A 20,289-nucleotide genomic window follows, 5' to 3' on the forward strand; every position below is an offset into this window, starting at 1 on the left:
ACTTCCCCTGTCAATGCCCAGAAGGAAATCATCAACTAAGGTGACCATGGCCATCTCCACTCCATATCCCGCCCTAAAGCTGGTTTGAAATGGGTCCAGATAATCGGTTTCATCCAAGACAGCCTGGAGTTGGAAGGAGACTGCCCTCTCGATCACTTTGCCCAAGAATGGTAATAGGGAGGCCGGGCTATAGTTGTTTCTCACCAGGGGATCCAGGGAGGGCTTTTTAAAGAGTGGTTTAACCACTGCTAATTTTAACTTAGATGAAAATTTACTTCCCTTGACTTTGAAATTATGCTGTTATTAATGCAGACTTAGATAGCATTTGCCTTCATTGCTGCAGCACCACACTGCTGAATCATTTTCAATTAAGGATCAACAATAATCTCCAGTACCATTTCACATGTATTATTCCTGAGCCACATATCCCCATCCCATGCCTTTGTTTTTTGTGGCCCAAATGTAAAATTTTGTATTTGCCTTTACTGAATTTAATTTTACTATTTTTAGCACAATTTTCTAATTTATCTAATAATAATAATAATAATAATAATAATAATAATAATAATAATAATTTGTTTTATTTATAATACCGCTATTCCAAAGATCATAGCGGTGAACAGCAAGTAAGCTAATTAGCAAGTAATCTAGTTTTCTAGTCCTTTGCAATTCTGTTCCTATCTTCCAATTTGTTAGCTACCCACCACCACCACCACCACCAGTTTTCTAGCATCTGAAAATTTGATAAGGATTCCATCTACCCCATCATCATGGGAGATGATTCAGGTAATGTCATATTTTGACCCTTTTTGTATTTTCCCACTATTTCTTCCAGAGACAGAGGATGAAAAAATGGCATTACTCCATAGTATTTTTTGATATTATAAAAGTACCATCTAGAAGTACCCTTGAATACTATACCCATTATTCCCATTTATCTGGAAGTAAGCACCAATGAGTTCAACAAGAATAACTACTGAGTTGACATGATAGGCTACAGTCTTGTGTAAAATTACTAAGGTATAACTCCCATTGAACTTAGTGGAACTGATTAAACATACAAGAAATATTTTCATATCAACTAACATATTTGCTGGCAACTTCCAGCCCATAGCTTATTCTCCTCAGGAACATAACCTCCACTGCAGATGGATGTGTCTGTATTACTAATTCCTTTAGGTAGGCCATCCTGAACAGTTCTATAATTCATGTGGAATGTTCCAGGAATAATCTAAACCCAGGCTTCTAGCAGGCAGGCTCTATCCTGTTGTGCAAATCTGGTAGACCAAGTTCTGTGCTTGAAATATACCATCTAGTACTAATCCATTTGAGCTGATCCCAAGAACCATCAATATTCTCAAAATGTACTCAAAGAATACTGCCTAAGACAGGATGGGGAACCTGCTGTTGCAGCATAACTTTTCATTAGCCATGCTGGCTGTGGCTGCTGAAAGTTCAAGACCAATAAGATCTGGAGGGCCATAAATTCTTCATCTCAGGCATAAATACTATACACATAATATAATGCTTTACTCATTGTTGCTTCGAAAGTTGGCATCTGACTGTAGTTGAGCATTTTTATTTAACTGTTTGAAGAGATATATCCTTCCTTCTTGTCTTTATGTATTACTAAAAGCGCCAAGCAACAATTAAAACCAATTATAAAATTCAATAAATTCCCCCTCCCAAAAAAAGAAATAAAAGATAACACATTATAATGAAAAAAAGCAAATTAAGAGAAAGACATTAGATAAAGCTTTGCCATCTGATAAGACAAATACTTACCTAAATAAACAAAGTCTTTGTCGTATGGCAAAACACTATTGAAAACATTCCAACCTAATCTGTTTGGTGAAGAAGTCCACAGTTCAGATGCAGCCACAAAGAAGACTTTCTGTTGATCCCAGAAATTGTTGGGACCTACATTGGGACATAGAGAAAGATCTCAGATCTTAAGACACTGATTGTTTGGCCAGAGGCAGCCCCAGTAGGATCTTGGATTTCCACATTTTGAACTATGCCTAAAAACAAATGGTATGCTCTTGTGAAAACAGTGTAGTATGAGGACAGAAGGAATAGTCACACACACCCTCACCCAAAAAGAAGTTCTCAACTATCTGGAAACCTCAATGCCAACAAAAAAAAACTAAACCCATCTCTCCAAAGCACCTTCTCTCTTTTCTTGCTGGTCTCCTACCCAGAAACTGAGTGCTTTTTGCATGCCTCTAGAAAGACAGTCAAGTAGGTGGCTGGCCAGCACAGGAGAGAAGTGAGTCTTTTTCCAGGGCTGCCATGAAGCTACAGGCTTTAATCAGGTCCACTCAAGGAGAATATAAGGCATTTCCTTTGCTGTCTCTCTAGTATTCTGGTTCTTGCTCCCTTGCCAAGAAAATTTTGTAGAAAGAAGAGGGAATCAGAAAAGAATCCATTGGAAGAAGGCAAAAAAATGGAAAGAAGGGAGAGAAGAAGAGATAGAGGAGCAGCAAAGTAGCAAAATATTGGCATAGCTAGGCCCAAAGTGCAAGAACACACTTAAAAACTGCAGTTTTCAATTACATTTTCACAGCAGAGACAAAACTAAGCAATTGGTTCGTTTTCCCCTACAAGAACGAAATCAGGCAAGACTTACAATCTCATTCTCACTGCTGTGTTTTAGGCCAATTGTACTTGGAGGACTCCTCAAAAGTACCCCATGTAGAGAACACTGCAATAATTTAATCTAGATATAGCTAAAACAGCCAGATCTGATGTTGTCAGATGCAAATGTACTTTATCCCACACACTTTAAGCATGAGCATTACTAGAAAGGGCTGTGTGTGTGTGTGTGTCCATGCCTAACTATCAATGTGGTAGTTATAAGTTCCAGGTAGTTCTACTAATCAGAAAAAAAATATATTCCATTAATGAAAACCTGAAATTGTTACTATTTGCCTTAAAAATGTCTTCAAATGCACTAAGCTTGGAAGTGTTTGACAGCAAAAACTGTACAGAACTATATGTGATATTAAAAAGTCCTAAAGTAGAGCAATTCTGAAGTCAAGACAAGATAAGAGTAGATTAAATCCTGGATATTTTTTTAACTGGTGGGAATACAAATAAGCTTCAAGTTAACCAGCTTCCATCAGGTTACCACACAACTAATATATATGTTTTAAAAATGAGTGTGAAGGGTGTCCACAGAAAGGATTGTGTCCATTTGGATTGTGGCCAATGTCTCCATCTCAGTGATGACTTTAGCTGCTGCTCCAGTGCAGCAGATACAATTCAGCTGATCCATCACATCATAGACTACTGTGGGAATAGGTTACAGAAGGGGAGGGAATGGGTCTCTCCAGGAAGTCACTTTCATGCAGGATAAACTCCAGTTGATCCCAACTTATTTTCCATTCACAGCTTGAAGAACATGACTCTAACTGTTCTGTGTGACAAGAATGTGCATATTGGGAAGGGGAGGGGGATACCGCCATATGTTCTGAAATTAATGAGATAAAAATGTCCAGAAGATCCTACTTTAACTCAACAGAGGGTGCTTTAGAAAAAGCTCAGTAGGCCTTTGTTTCATGAGTTCCACTACAACTGTTCTCCCTGGGGCCGCTTAGGAAAATAAACTTAAGGGGTTTTTGTACATTGGCATTTTGGTCTTGAAAGTCAGCTAACAAGATCTTTGAACAATTCAAAATGTAGAAAATTATAAGCATTATACTTTTAAAAAAGAAAAAAGATTAGTAGGCCAAATCAAAAATACAGAAAGAATGGGGAAATTAACATGGCTCAAAGGGGAGTGCATTCCACAATCTAGGAGAATATGGGAGAACCTGTATTCAGTGTGTCAGCCAAGCAGTCTTCCACTGATTATTTTCTCATTTTAATGCATCTCAGCAGACTGGGCCTACATTGTATCTACACAGTAGATACATCTACCATATAGCAATAATGAAGTTTGGCACTATTTTAAGCGCTATAGATCCATCCTATAGAATCCTGGGATTTGTAGTATTACAGTGTCTTTAGCCTTCTCTGCCAAAGAGTGCTGATGTCTCACAAAAACACAAATCCCAGGATTCTGTAGGATGGAGCCATGGCAGATAAAGTGAAATCAAATAGCATTATTTCTACAGTGCAGCAGCAGGATTATCTAATTAATAATAATTAATTAATATTATCTGCATATGTTTCTGACTCAGGAATGGTTTCTGAACCCAAATCTATTACAGAAAATGATCCCATGGGCTCTGTCTAGTTTTAAACCAAAGGCCTGAATGTGTTTAGCAGAGCTGAATTATGCCAGTGATGTCTTTAGGGTTGGTGTCACCCGAAGTGGTAAGACATGGTGTCACACACATCCATTACCTCCTCCCATACCACACCATACAGAATTCTTATGTATGTTTTTTTATTCATTAATGTTTTATATCAATATTAATTACAGGTGTACAGAGCAGCAAGTGAAAAAGGATGAAGCTGAGCCAGGGAAGAGGAAACCCTTGGTTGAGTGAAAAGCCTAGAACACAGATTATGGGCAGGCTGGTAAAAAAGAAATGAGGACTGAAAGATGGGGAAACTTAAGTTGTGTAAAAGCGGGGCTTTAAAAGTTAAAACAAGAAGTTTGTGCTGAATCATATTTTATTTCATTTTATTGCACTCACATCCCACCTTTCTTCCAAAATGGGATCCAATTTGGCGTCATCGTGTAATCATCATATATTGTATTAATATATTGTCATAATTGTCTTCCTCCTCCTTGAGAATAATATTGCTAAGTACTGACAGGCATTATAAAGAGTGGGCTTACAAACCAAACACTTGGAATGGGTATTGTGCTCCTAGAACAAACATTATTGCAGAACATTACTAAGTACACTGGGGAAATCAACTGGAAATTGTAAAGCTCTTTTGAGTACATGGCAGCTTTGAAGATGTTGGCAGGGATGTGTCTTTTTGAGTTATTCCAAGATCAAGTACTGCAGGAAAGATGTTTTGTGCCACCTGAAGTTTGACTATAAAAAGGATCAGGTTTGCATCTTGACTTCTTGTTGTTTCCATTATTAAGCATTCATGCTGTACTTTTCTAGAGTGCAAAATGCTTGAAAAGTCCTATTGCAAAGGAGCATTAAATTTGGTAACAATCACTATCACACTTTATAGCCAAGTAAAAATAATAATGTGGGTCTCACCATTCTGAGGAGAGTACCACATGTGGCTTTTAAACAGCGGTTACAGCTGGGGGGGAAAGCATCTTTGGCAATATGTATTGCACAACAGCACCTCCAGCTCATAGCTGCTGTGTCCCCAAAGTGTGATGGGGACATCCCTTTTCATTGATGGGGAAAACCCATCAATAAGTTCACGATCACACTAGTCTTTAGGTGTGAAACATTGCTGCTGAGTTCCGTTATTGGCAGCTGCATGGAGTCAGTGTCTCTTCCTCTCCCCATTTACCCCCTTTCCCTCACTATTTAGTAGCAGGTTGATTGTCTTTAATTTTATTTCTATTTTTTTATTTTTTAAAACTTAAATCACATTATCTGAACTCCAGAATAGTGTGGAAAAAATGAAAATTTAAAAAAAAACTGAAAGGCATGCTATGTAGAGCATAAAGCAGGGAGACAAAGTTAAAGGGGAGTGACAATTACCAGTTATGTGATGGACAAGATGTGGCTGCTCTGAACCAGTATGTTTCCATGTTATTTTAACTGACAATTCCTGTGGTAATGTCCTGAGTTAACATCCTAATACATCACACTGGAACAAATCAAGCAAATTAGCCAAGTCAAACTTTAAAGGTTTACTTTCCCCTGACCCTTCCTGGTGTGTTTTCCAGTCATTAGGTAGGGATGTTAAGGTTACTGTGTGTCCAGCTTTACAGAGAACAGCCCATTATTTGAAAGGCTGCCAGAAGTCACTCCCCTGTTCAAAGGTGTTTTCAGTTTGAAGGATTTGTCCAGTCCAGGTCTGGTGGTTTAAAAGTCAAGAGTCAAAGAAGGGAGAACAACAGAGGTCTTGAAGCTGACCACCAATAGCCCCTGGACCCAGCTGAACTGGTCACAGCCTTTTCCACTATGATGAGATGCATCTGCATTAAAGACGACCACCCGACTGAGCGGGCAGGCTGTGTTGCCACTGGAGTGGTGATGCAGGCTCCTCGGTGCGCCCCAGAATGCTTTGCTGGGGCGTGCTTGCCGGCGATTGGTTGCTGAGGAGGGAAAGGGAGGGACTTCCGCCTCCAGAGGGCCACTCTAGGAGGCGGGTAGCCCCTCTCGTTGGTTGTCCCGGTCCTCCAGGGCAGCTGATTGGTTCGGCTGCTCTGGGGGCGAGGCGACTCCCTTCCCAGTAACCCTCTGGGCATGGCCTACTTAAGGCCTCGTTGCCAGTGCTCAGCACCATTTGCTGCTCAGCTCTCCCACCCACCCTCCCTAGGGTGTGTGGTGTTTGTCACAACTTTGGTGCAGCAGCAGAGGGTCTGGATCTGGTGGGCATGGTCTGTAAGGTTGCATAGCACTGTATCGGGAGTCCCTATGGGACATGGGAGCGATGACGCATGCGTTGTGGCCATTGCAGGAGCCATAACGTGACACTGCTTCCTGGTGACTAGGGGCTTTAATTTAAATGCAATCAGTAGATTGCATGGATATGAGAGGGTGTTTCATTAGCCCCTAGCTCATCCCGATATCTTGCTGATATATGACTGGCCAGTATCTTACAACAGCGGGTTGTGCGATGATCCAGACCTCATGCTTTTTGGCCAACCCTACCTTTGGCTGCTGGTTTTGCGTGAATAAAGTTGTGGCCTTTCCTCCACATGTGGCTCATGTCTTATTGTGACACTGCCCTCCCAGGCAATAATAATTTGTTATATATTTTCATATTTAGATATACATTTCTCTTATGAGTAGATAACCCAGATGATCAATTGTATTTTATTCAATTATATTGAACAGAAGATGATCCAATATGGCACTGATGGAACTACTGTGCTCACATTAGCTGGACTTGCTGGCACCACCTTTTTAATTGCCCCACAGAACAATGCAATCCATTATCAACATCCAGCCATCAGGAGCCAGACAGCATGTTGGTGCAAACAAGGAAAGGGATGAGGAGCAAAGCCCCTGCCCCCAAATTCTCTGTGTTAGCAAAAGAAAAACAGGAAATTAACCATGGTGTTGCATTAAATCCAGGTCTAATAATGTAAAGATGACCATCACCTTAGGGTACAGTCACTACAGGTCCTGTTCTCAGAGAATGGTTAAATTTCTGTCTGGGAGCCACTCCAAATCTCTGCAGAGAACTGGAAATCTTTACTAATAGTGCCGCATATGTGTTGCAGGGAAACTTACAATACAGAAATACTATGTCTGCAGCTGGTTTGGGACTGGCCTTGCTACACCCTGAAAAGGTGTTGTACTTAACAGAAATGGACTTTTATCCAGTCAGCTCCATTTCATCTTCATTTGTTGTGCAAAGTCTACCTCCTTTCCCTCAGGCTTATGGTTCTGTCAAAAGGAAAGGATGCCACATTTTCTGAGGATCTGAAGTACATTCTTTTTGTACCACAGAAAACAAAGGTATTTTCTCCTAGTACTGTGCCTTCTGTTCTTACAATTGTCATGTGGAAAGTGGCTGTCTGACTGTCACAGACATATGTCAGTTGCTATTACTCTTTTGAAGATACATCTCTTCTCCTACCCTGCCCAGTTTTATGGACTTCACTTATATATTTTGGAGATAAAGACTATATATGCTTATAATGTGCCTATATCAGTGCAACATGCCCAACTTCCATGTAACAAACAGCAGTGTGTTTACCATCACCATGCTGTTACCCTTTGCTTTGCCATTTTGTGAGCCTAAAGAGCAGTTGTTTCACATTTTTAGTACCATGTACTCCTTCAGGCAGAAAGTGAGCTACATTAGCTGCTCTTTTTAAAAAAAAAAAACATTTTTAAGCTGCCCTTAAAATATTTCAAAACTGACCATGGCAATGTACAAATACAGTCAAAATTATACAGTGGGTCCTTGATATCAACTGGGGTTTGGTTCCAGAATAGCCAGCGAAAGAGGTGGTGTCAGTGGGATGAGATTGAGTGGGAAGAGAGTCCCTAGATTTTTTTTAAATAAAATTTTAATATTTAAATTAATTTTTTTAAAAATATATTTTAAAATTTTCTGTAAAAACATCACATATCCCCAAATTTTCACTTTAATCACATGAAACCATGTATATGTAAATTTTAATACATATAGGCTGTGCATATGATACTATAATTTAAAGGTATAATTTTAATTTTGCTAGTTGTTTATGTCACAACAACGACTGCCATTACATTCAGTGGTATACAGGAATTAAGATTTATGAGTTACATTACTGTAAAAAACATTACTAAAGATTCTGTATGGTGTGATGTGGTAACACCAATCCTAGTGATGCCATTGCCCATGGATAACAAAATCCATGGATTCTCAAGTCCATATATATATATATATATATATATATATATAGGCATAGTAGAATGGTGTTCCTTATATAAAATGATAAAATCAAGGTTTGCTTTTGGGAGGGGGGAGAAAATTTCAAATATCTGTAGGCTGTGGATAATTGAATCTGTGAATGCAGAATTTGTGGCTACAGAAAGAATTTGTATAGTGAAACAATAACAAGGTGTGCTAATATAGTATTGCAGTAGGAAACAATGTATAGAAATAGGGAAGATGTGGCTCTCTAGCCATCAATGGACTGAAATGCCCGCCAGCCCTAGTAAGCCTAACCAATGGTGAACAACAATGGGAAACACAGACCAACAACTTCTAGACAAAATTGCATACTTTTCACCCTAGATTTTTATAGAACAAAGAACTTCCTTCTCTTCTCTGACAGAGAAAGCTATTGTATATAATAATCATAACATCAAACTAGGACTTTTCACACTAACACAGTTATAGCACAATCATTCCACTTGAACTGGAATTCTGATTTGGAAGATGTTTTTAAAATTTTCAGGCAAGAAGCCAAATTCCTTGCCAAACTTCAAATTCCAGAATTCCATAGATTACTGCCCTGGCATATAAATTGGAATCATACTGCTAAAGCTGTCTAGTCTGAAAGGGCCCCCAGTGATCCAAGTGCTATTAGAAAACCCCAAGATGTGCATAAGTGCAGAAGAATTTTGAATGGAAAATGTGGTGGTTAAAATTAGAGTGAGTACCAAACATGATTAGTGACCACAAAATGCTGTGTGCATGTGTTTCTGTTGGGAGGGGAAAGAAGAGAAAATGGTGAGGCAGTAAAATGAAATATCTTGGAAGACAGACTCTGCCATCATGCAACCATACTGTTACACTCTTCACTTTTTCCCTGCCAGGGAACTAATTTCAACAGGTATGTGAGATAATAGGAATGGGTTGCCCTTCTTCAAATTAATTTATAAAATGTTCCTACTATTCACCTCCTCCCTCTATATAATATGTTCACGCTTACCCTAGATCTATAGAAAAACAGGCACATCTGCATTCCTATCTTTTTTCTTTCTGATGAAATAATGTTACAATACTTGAAAACTATCATGACAAAAATAAATGAAATAATAATGGTAAGATAAACAAGTATGACGTTAACAATGTTTGGCTACATCCACTCTCAATAGGACATTCTCTCAGCTTCTTCAGCCTATGCTGAGGGTGTTAATCCAGATAATATAATCAAACTGTGACCTGGCCTTTCCTATGAATAACAATTGATTTCAAGTAGGCCTTTGCTATATTTCTTTCCTGTGGAAAAAATAAATAAAACTTTTCTCCATGCCGCTTGGTATCTGCATCTGTCTTATTCTTTATATTTTGTCCTGCAACCTTGAAATGAGAAGCTAATTTCAATCGCAAACTTGACCTTTAATGCTGTTGAACCTTATCTTTGCTCAGACTTTTTCCCTTTAACCTTCGAAGACACAAAAGTCATCTGAAACCCATACAGAGCGTTAAATCCTAAATATTTTCTAAGCAGCTCTGATCTCCTTGCCACATTAGAGTTGTAAATTAAGGTCTCATATGATGTAGAAACCAGCCTTCCATATCACAGTTTTCTCCTCTGAATGAGGCAAGAGCTGGTCAGTAAATATATATGGTCAGCCTCAGGTTTGCCTCACTGGGAGTTCACATGTATTTTTAACTGCCTTCAATTGTTAATGTATTCCTCAAATGAGATGCATCACCTTGAAGAATGGCTTTTTGCCCTCTGGGAATACGCCAAACAAGTATTTCATTCACTATGATAATCAGTTCTACCTCCAGCAACATATGAAACCCAAATTTAATAGGCAGTAGTGATTAGGTTTTAAGACAGAAGGGCATCATTGTCCACTGTAAATAATAATAATAGCAGAAAGAATGTTAGAAAGTCCTGAAAAATAATGCAGGTTCTGTGTCCAGAACTCATTAAGAAAAATAATGACACTCTTCATGCTGTACAATAAGTGTGTGTGTGTGTGTGTGTGTGTGTGTGTGTGTGTGATTTCTTTGGGGATTTGAAAAATCTCCTTTGGACATATGTCCTATCTTTTAAGAATTTCTTTGTTATAAGACTGGGCAATTTTGAAAGGAGGGGATTTCAATTATTTAAAACATATATATTTAATATTATACAATGGGAGAGAGAGATATACAATGGTGTCCAGTGAAAGCATTTCATGTTCAAAGTGATCTTTCTCTAAGTTATTTTTCCCCTTTGCATCAGAAACCAGAGAATAGTGCAGCATACTCTGGGAAGAAAAGGAGAAAGTGGGGGGAGGAAATTAACCCAAAACATAAGCCCTTAAATCAGAAGCTCGGGTCGTGGACAGTAAATGATACAGTGGTTCCACTTTCTTGGAACTGAGAAGCAAGAGAAAATGAAGAAGGATGCTACTGACAGGGCGAGGATGATGGGAGCAAGCTACCATTATGAATGATATGTTAAGTGATTGGCTCAGATGGAATCATGGGATTGCTGCCTTTTACAGAGGCTGATTTTCATCTATATTGTTTGCCTTTTTCTTGGCAGTGTTTAATATATGCAGGCTGCATGTGCGTGCTCACGCGCAATATATAAACCTACTAATGTATATTTACATTACACCTTATAGAGCATACCTATTTATATAGGCTCAGAAATCACCTTATGCCTATTAAACACCCTTACACCTTATACAGGCAGCTGATCAACATAATTTACTGTTTTGTGCTGTGAAAGATCTGTTTTATATGACTCCTGTATCCTTCTGCTTTTCATACTCAGGGGAGGAAAGATGGTTTTATTTGCAAGCTTGCTTAGTTGTTTTGGTTTCCCTGTGTGTTAGAGAGTGAAAGAGAGCTAAAGAAATATGGCTGTTATTTGGGCATATTAAAAATAATAATCATAGGATTTTAAATTGAATGAATTACCATTTTTACCAAAGAAAAATGCATTGTATTATGAGAGAAGGTCCTCTGACAGATACAGTGCGTATTTTCAGTTACAGATTAGGAAGTGTTACTGAGTTTATTTAGCCTGCCTTTTTTTTTCTTTTTTTCTTTTTTTCTTTTTTCTTTTTTGCAATTCAACAGCAAATCAGATATGCTGATTCTTAACACTGGTGAACTATTTCAGCAACATATGTATACAATTAATATGAATACCAGTCCTGAATTATTATTATTTTTTGTTTACCTATATTTTACTCAGTAGTGTTCATCAGCACTACCACCAGAAGGCATTGGCTAATGCTGAAAAGCCACTCTTCATGTTTAACTATTAAATTGTTTTCTACTTTCTTAAGATGTATCCACACTGCAGAAATAAAGCGTTTGACACCCCTTCAACTGCCAAGCACCAGACCTCTCTGACAGACCAAGCTGAATAACTCTCCACACTGCAAATCCCAAGATTCCCCAGGATGAAGCCATGACAGTCTAAATGGTGTCAAACTGCTTTATTTCTGCAGTATGGAAGAGCTGTTAGTTGATTGTACAATCTTCAAAGAAGGCACCCTGAGCAAATCTCTCATAGGACAAATGTGGAAGAACTTCTGTGGTCTTGCCATCACTCAGTTTCTTTCACTGTGGTTCATGCAGAACAATATCATTGTGGGCTGCAACTCGAGTCCAAAATTGAGCACATAACATAAATTACTTTCACAAAAGCAATGTGATGCAAGTAAGAATGTCGGACTAGGACATGAGAGAGATCCAAGCTGAAATCTCCACTCATCCATTTAGCTCCAGAACAGTCTCAAATTTTCTTTCTATTCTTTCCAATTTTAGTTTGCGGATATCTACACATTGTTTATCCCAGAATATTTTCTGTCCACTCATGGTACAATCAGATTCTTTTTATACCACCTACTCAGGTTGGTTTATTTTAACCCAATATAAAATCGGAACAAAATCTGGGACTTTTCAATCAATCTGGATGTGCACTCAGTGCAATTTGTTGTTGTGAGCAGTCAGACCCACATACACAGCTTGAGCTCCTTGCCTTATTGGTTGTGTTTGATTTCACCACTTTGAAAACTACTTTTACTTGCAGGTTTGTCATTTGTAGTCACCCTCAAAATTTAAACAAAGGTGGTATATTTTTAAAATATTAAATTAAAAAAGGGGAAATAGGGGTTCTAAATGTGGGCATACACTAAGATCTAAATTAGCACTTTATAACATGAATCCTTCAAGAAGCATTTCTAAACCCACTTTCATGGCAGTAAGTCCAGCTGAAATCAGTGGCTTCCATCTGAGTAGACAAGGTAGTTCTATACTGTTAATGTTAGAAGATTTATATGCACCTTTGTATTTTTTTTAAAAAAATTAACTTACAGCTCATTATAAAATGCAATATTTATTGAAAAATAGTGGGATTTATATTCTCTTTTTAAGCCTTGTAAATGCATCATTGTGATTGCTAATAAAATGTTTGTTACATATACACTTAATCAGCATATGAATCAGTATTTCAGATAACTATTCCAATTAGTGTCCCAAAACTTTACTTTTTACATTAGGTCATTCTTGATCTAGCTAATTTCTTGTGGCAATGTTAGCCTGCCAATTTTGTTACTTTGTCTCATATTTGCCAATTGCTTGTGGGGAAATATAATGGCTTCTCTTTTTACCCCCATAAAAATAAATATTGATAATTAAACTAATGAAGCAATATTTGAGGAGGAGAACTGGACATAAAATTGACCCAGGTGCTCATTATTAAAACTTTTTAATATATTTTTGGCAGAATGAGAAAATGAACATCAGTAGCCCAAGATAATTAGCATGCCTTCTAAATAAATGATATAGTTAGATACTTGTTAGTATTAGAAGAACCTACAAATTTCATTTACCATGATATAGCCCAGCAGGCATTTTAGAGTAAAAAGGGCGCCTGTGAATCCCCAGTATACCACTCAGATCACCCCCTGAGGGGAAGTGCAACTCACATTCAAATCAAATGTTTTCCTATCAAATGCTCTACTAATGGCTTTCCTATGAGACCCAAGCCTGTCACTCAGCCACAACCTATTTAGACATGTTAAAACAGAATTTGTTGTTTATTTGTATTTCATTGAAGTGAGTTTGTTTTCTCATATTGAATTTGTATCCAGACCCCAGGTTGTCAATACCACTTAGTCAGATCTTCGGTTTGTTGTGTGTTTTGCTCTGCATGTAATCCACATTGGGGGGGGGTGCTGTTCAGGTTCTTCTGTTGCACTATATTAATGAAGTGTTGAAAACCACAAATGAGTCCACTGTAAAAGAAAGAAAAGAAAAGAAGAAACCATTTCCAGTACTGTGCATTTCTGAATCAAGCACCGAGTAAAGAGGACTGAAATAAATAAATAAATAAATAAGACGGGACCCCTGAAAGGACAAGTGAAACTATAAGAAGGGTCAAAACAAGAAACAGACAAGAAGACTTTCATTGACAGGCTTCAAGCCTGGCTTCCCTCTCCCCTGCCCCCTCAGAAAACGTACAGTGCGATTTGACTGTGCTGTGTTACATTTTCTATGAAAGCTGTTTCTTCAAAACACTCTGCCAGCAGTTTCACGTTAGCAGAATCCTTGCGCTTAAGAAGACTAATTCTCTGCATTAAACATTCCATAAAAACAAGAACTAAGTGTTATGTTTGATATGCACTTCAAACGCCTAAAAGGCCAAAGAAAGCCCTTCCTTAATTATTGAAGAAGTGTCTGTAAAGGAAACATGAGCAAATAGCATCCATGCTTTCATCCCCAGTAACCTTTTATTGTCCTTTTCTTCAGATGGCCAAGTCAGTATATTTAATAAAGAGAGAAGCAACCATCAAAGAAGGCAGGGGTCTAATAAATGGTCCTGATTAAAGGCCCTGACAGGGTATGAACTTTGCATAAATTTTCTTAGGGTGTCATACTAGGATACTGATTGAAAACCTATTAACATAATCACACATTTAGAAAAAATGTTGCAATGTATCAAAAACATTTCTATTCATGTAATAATTTTAAGGGCATTAAAATGCAAATGATAAAAAGGAGCTATGCTCTAAGGATGTGCTGAAAGCATGATTACTCACATATTTAGTATGAAATATGCAGATTCCTTTTGAGAGAATGCATCAGTAGGATTTCAAAAGATTTTACCCATGTCTGTGCTTGGGAAGACATTTATCCTCAGGTAGAATGTTTCTTATTTATCTTGAACTTGAAAAAGTACATTCTGTTTAAACAGGAGCACCAAAATATCATAGGTTGGATGTTAGCTTCTTTCTTAAAACCATGAGGTACCACACATACCAGCCAGCTCATGATTTGATTGCAACTAATGTCAGAAACATCCATTTCTAGATTACAGAGAAGTCCAAAGCATTATGTTGTCTTGCTTTTATTAAAATGTGTGTTTAGAGTAACAGATTTACAATAGATTCGCAGCAGTGATTTCTCAAATGCTAATTTTTTTAACAATAAAAAGAAACACTATCTGCTCCCACGCAAATAACCATAATTATGTAAAGAATGACTGCTTCAGACTAATGACTTTCAATATGCTTTCGTCTAACACACTGGTGGAAGAGGCCAAAAAGGTCAACAGTAATTCATAACTGCTATAAAATTGTGTAGCATCCCAGGGCTTCTGGAGGATGCTGACATTATCCTGCTTCTTCGACTGGTTTGTATATGTAAATTCGTGATAGGAAGTGCACTGCTTGTGCCATATCGCATGCAGAGCATCAATCAGCCGGCAGAATACATCAGAGTATTTTCATTATGCCTAGTTATTTACTGCATCAGAAGAAATTACCCTGGCAAGCCAAGCAGCCTTCTCGGGGTAGCATGATATGACCAACCAGGTTTCAGCTCAGGAGTCTTGTAAACATTACAGGATTAATCTCACAATCACAATCATCAATCTTTCCTAGTCCTGCCTGGGTACAACTGCAGAGATTGGTAACCAGGCAATGTAGATTTAAATTTAACCCTGAACATTGAGCCCTGTACATCAGATCTGGACACTGCAAAGAGGGCTTGTACCATTTTCTGACAGAACAAGGAAAATATAACATTTTTGCACTGCAAAAATCAGGTGCAAAGCTTTCCTTGTTCTCATTTTTCATGTAAAGCTAGAAGATACATGCTAACAGAATTAAAACCCCAGATCTGGAGCTCTGGTTCTAAAAAGAGTACCCTATGGATTTATGACTATAAATCTAGGCATTAAGTCCTGTTAAATTGTGTGCGAGCTGCAAAAGAACACAAATCCCAAATCACTAGTGCATTGTAGAGAAACAGACAGACAGTGCTATCACATAGGAGAGCTAATTCATGTTCTATCTTTTGAGTTTGATGTCCAGATATCTGCATGAGTAACTGCTCTATGCATATGAATGGTGTGATGTCAGAGGTGTTTAGTTCACATAAAAAGACGATGAAGTAGCAAAGTATATGAGCCAGAGACCTTTGTATCCCCAGTGTACCCCATCATTAGAAGCCACCATTACTGCATTCCCCCATGAGTGAGCTTCTCCAGTGTTTCACTGCTAGCACAAGTCATGCATATCCACAGCAATCCATACCTATGCCTTCTTTGCCTTGGGACCAAGTAAGTTCCCTGGCAATGGCTCCTTAGTTGTAATTTTTTTTCCCAAGGGAGAAAAAACCTCTAACAAATGAAGCACGACCACACCAGGCTGAGTCACAGAAAAGACTCACATGTAGTGTAGAAAGAACAACTCACTCATCGCACTGCTAAAATTGAAAAGGTTTAGACTATGCATGCCTTCTCTGCATAAAGAGTGGAGAAAGGCACACTTCCTTGAAAAATACACTGTGCACATATAAACATTTCATCATGTGGCAGTTAAGTATGTGAACTATAGAATGTATCCTGGGTGAAGCAGAAGAAAAGACACCACATGTTGGGCTTTGAAGGGCAGGTGGAAACAGCTATGATAATGATTGTTTTTTTGATAGTGAAGAAACAATAAATATATAATGAGAAGAACGCACATAAAAGCTATATGGCAGTATAATTTCCACTCTGATTTCTTTTGTCCTCTTCAAATGCACTTTCTATATCATGCTATATACTTTTCTATATGGAAAAGCATAGAAAAGTGTGTGTGTGTGTAGGGGGAAAGAGTAAGTTCTTGGTTATCATACTGGCTTAGACTTTTCAGATTTATTGTTGGGTTTGTTAAGGTATTATTGTTACATTTTAATTGATTGATATGATGCCTAGAAATCATGTTTTATAAGACTTCTAACAATAAATAGATAAATCTTTCTTATGGGAAGTTGTTATAACTGTACAACTAGAAATCTGAATTTATATTCATTCTGAGCAAAAATGCTCAGTACATTCAACTCATGCATTTGGGGCTTTTTAAAACAATCCTTAATGCCATCAAAATAACCCATGTGTAAAACACAATGAACACAATGAGTTAAATCAAAGTGCAACTGTGCATGATGTTTACCACATATGTGTTGTAGCACTAAAACTGACATTACCTCTGATGTTCAGTAGAGACTAAAATCATATATTTAAAGTAAATAAGAACCCCCCAGATGAACGCACACCGGTAACCATAAACTCAGAATACTGCTAGTGCAATAAAGCATTTAATGCACACCAGTATAAACTAAAGAGCATTGGTTTGGGATATTACACACTGAGACTCAAATTCCTGCTCGGTCAAGTTATCTAGATGGCCATGCAGAAGTAAACCTAACTCATCTCAAAGGAGTAATGCATACAGTGTAATGGATACTGTAAAGCCTGTTCCACATGAAAATTACTACAGAAAGAATTAGCAGAGATACCAACTTACCTAAGATTGGAAAGCCTTTACTCTTTTTTTTTTACCAGCACTGTTCAACAAAAATTCATTAAAAACCACAATGACCCCAAATACACATCTCCCATGATTTCCTTAACATGCAAGATTCAGGTACATCCTTTATTAAGATAGCACATAGTAATTCCTTTCCAAGTCACTGTACATAGAAGCAGAGCATCAGCATGGCATAGTGGTTTGAGTTTTGGATTACAACTCTGAAGACCAGGGTTTGATTTCCCACTCAGCCATAAAACCCACTGGGTGACCTTGGACAAGTCACATTCTCTGAGCCCTATGAAGAACAACTTAGGGAGCTGAGGATGTTTAGCCTGGAGAAGAGAAGGTTAAGAGGTGATATGATAGCCCTGTTTAAGTATTTGAAGGGTTGTCATATTGAGGAGGGAGCAGGCTTGTTTTCTGCTGCTCCAGAGACTAAAACACGGAACAATGGATGCAAGCTACAGGAAAAGAGATTCCACTTCAACATTAGGAGGAACTTCCTGACAGGAAGGGCTGTTCGACAGTGGAACAAACTCCCTTGTAGTGTAGTGGAGTCTCCTTCCTTAGAGGTCTTTAAACAGAAGCTGGATGGCCATCTGTCAGGGATGCTTTGATTGAGAGTTCCTGCATGGCAGGGGGTTGGACTGGATGGCCCTTGTGGTCTCATCCGATTCTATGATTCTATGATTCTATGAAGGCAATTGCAAACCTCCTCTGAACAAATCTTTATGATAGGGCTGCCTTCGGTCACCATAAGTCAGAAATAATTGGAAGCAACAGCAATAAATGAGCTTATCGCACAGGCCCTGAAACGGACCTGTCACGTTACAAAAGGGGTGTGATGGGAACGGGAGGCAGCATAGAACGCATCTTACTGCACCGGAAAACACTGCTGTTGCCGGAAGTTCCCATTGCATTCCAGATGTGTACCAGAGGGGGTGATTTTCAGGAACGCTTATAAGCCATTTCTGAAAATCTCCCCCTCTTGGATGCATCCAGAATGCAATGAGAACTTCCGGCGGCAGTGGCAGGAGCATTCTCCTGCGCGGTAAGATGTGTTCTATGCCACCTCCCGTTCCCATCATGCCCCCTTTTGTAATGTGACAGGCCCATTCCAGGGCCTATGTGATAAGGTACAAAGACACAGAAGACCAGATACAGAATGTGAAAAAAATAAAAGTGAAGGAGAATGAATAACTAATAGTACAGTATAGAAGGGTAACCTTGTTGTTGTTGTTGCTGGTGGTGGTGGTGGTGTTCTTGCTGTGTGCCTTCAAATCATTTCTGACTTCTGATTACCCTGGGGTAAATTTATCACAGTGTTTACTTGGCAAGATTTGCTCAGAGAGGGGTTGCAATTGCTTTCCTTTGACGATGAGAGGGGGAGATTGTCTTCACTGGCCAGAGTGCTCTGGGCTGCTCCTGGAGTATTGTGGTCCCATATTCTCTATGAATACTTGTGCTTTCTCTGCTTTCTGATATGATCCCTGTTTGTTGCCTTGCACTGCCACTGAAGGCATACTGAGGTGCCCAGCCATGTTATTGATGCTAGGCACCTTTTTTCTGACTTCAGAGAAACTTGCACTTGCAGCAGTGGTGCCAGACAACTCATAGGGATGGAGTGAGAAGGCAGCCATCCATTGTTGCTGTGGAGAAAGCTGAAAACTCAGAGCAAAAGGTAAGGTTTTTAAATTGGGCTTGAGGAAAGGCCAAATTGGACATGGATATCATGAAGACAGGATTTAAACAGGATGCAGTGAGATCAGGTAAATAAATTCAGAGTAAATAAGCTATGTGGACAAAACCTGGGTGACTTACCTAGTTCAGCCATTTGCATGGCTGGAATTCAGACTCTGGTCTTCCACAATCCTAGTCCAACATTCAAATGGCTATACCACACTGGTTCTCACAAGGTAACCATACAAAACCATAATTATATTTCCAGGCTGTGTTCTAAAAGCAAATGATGTAACAATTTAGCAGTTCTTGGTCTGAAGAACACTTTGGTAGCAGAAGGCCTAGAACTCCTATATATACCACCTTGATTTTTGTGGAAGAAGAGTGGGATTTAAATATACTAAATCAAATGTTGGCAAGCTTATATTAAATCAGCATACCAAACAGTGCGCTAAATCAGGGGTGCCTAGAACCTAAAGTCTTCCCAACATCCTATAAAGTTAGATCAGTTAATATATAAAATGGAGCTTTCTCTGTAGTGACACCTTCATTGTGCAATTACCACCCAAGTGAAGTCAGGCTGGCTCCAACTTTGTTGAGCTTGTGGCAGCCAGCCTGAAGTGTACTTCTAGGTTTTTAAAGTTGATGTCACTCAGTGTGGGTGTGTGGAACAACTCCACTACTGTTGGCTGAATTTATGGCAGCACAGCAGCAAAAACAAAACAAGACTGAGGGGCGCTTCGAAGGCCAGTATGGTGTAGTACAGCCATGGTGAACTCATGGCACGTGTGCCAGGGCTGGCATGCTGAGCCCTCTCTGTGGGCACTCTCAGTCAGTGAGGAGAAAAGGCAATTCTCCTGTACTGCACACCAGACTTATGTACCCCCACAAAAGTCAGTGGCCAATATCCAAGCAGGGTCCCACTAGCATGATGAAACTTTCTTCCTCTTGTCCCCCACCCAAACTTCTATATCAGCTAAAAACTTACTTCAGAAGATTTCTCAGCATTTAAGAGGTGATTTTAATGTTCAGGAAAAAAGGATCAGTTTCCTCCTAATTTTGCTGATGGAAGCAGCTCTATCAGTAGAACCGCCTCAACAGTTCAGGCCAGTGGACTTATAAATGTCTCCATCATATGGTCTGATTAAGTGAAAGAAACATGAAGATTAATGAAAGAAACATGTAGAAATTAAAAAAACGGAGAACAAGGATGAAACAAAGAGAAACGGGCAAGCTGTAAAGATAATGAATTCTTTCATCTAACTTGAAGTCAGATGGAAGGAAAGGCAGATGTATTTTCTCA

At 38.7% G+C, this 20,289-nt stretch overlaps 1 pseudogene; it reads right to left on the minus strand.

Moving 5' to 3' along the window:
* Window positions 1–4,687, minus strand: part of LOC121929138 — a 40,470-nt pseudogene extending 35,783 nt beyond the window's left edge.
* Window positions 4,688–20,289: the final 15,602 nt, after the last annotated feature.

The sequence above is a fragment of the Sceloporus undulatus genome, chromosome 4 (genome assembly GCF_019175285.1).
Source record: "Sceloporus undulatus isolate JIND9_A2432 ecotype Alabama chromosome 4, SceUnd_v1.1, whole genome shotgun sequence".
NCBI classification, from domain to species: domain Eukaryota; kingdom Metazoa; phylum Chordata; class Lepidosauria; order Squamata; family Phrynosomatidae; genus Sceloporus; species Sceloporus undulatus.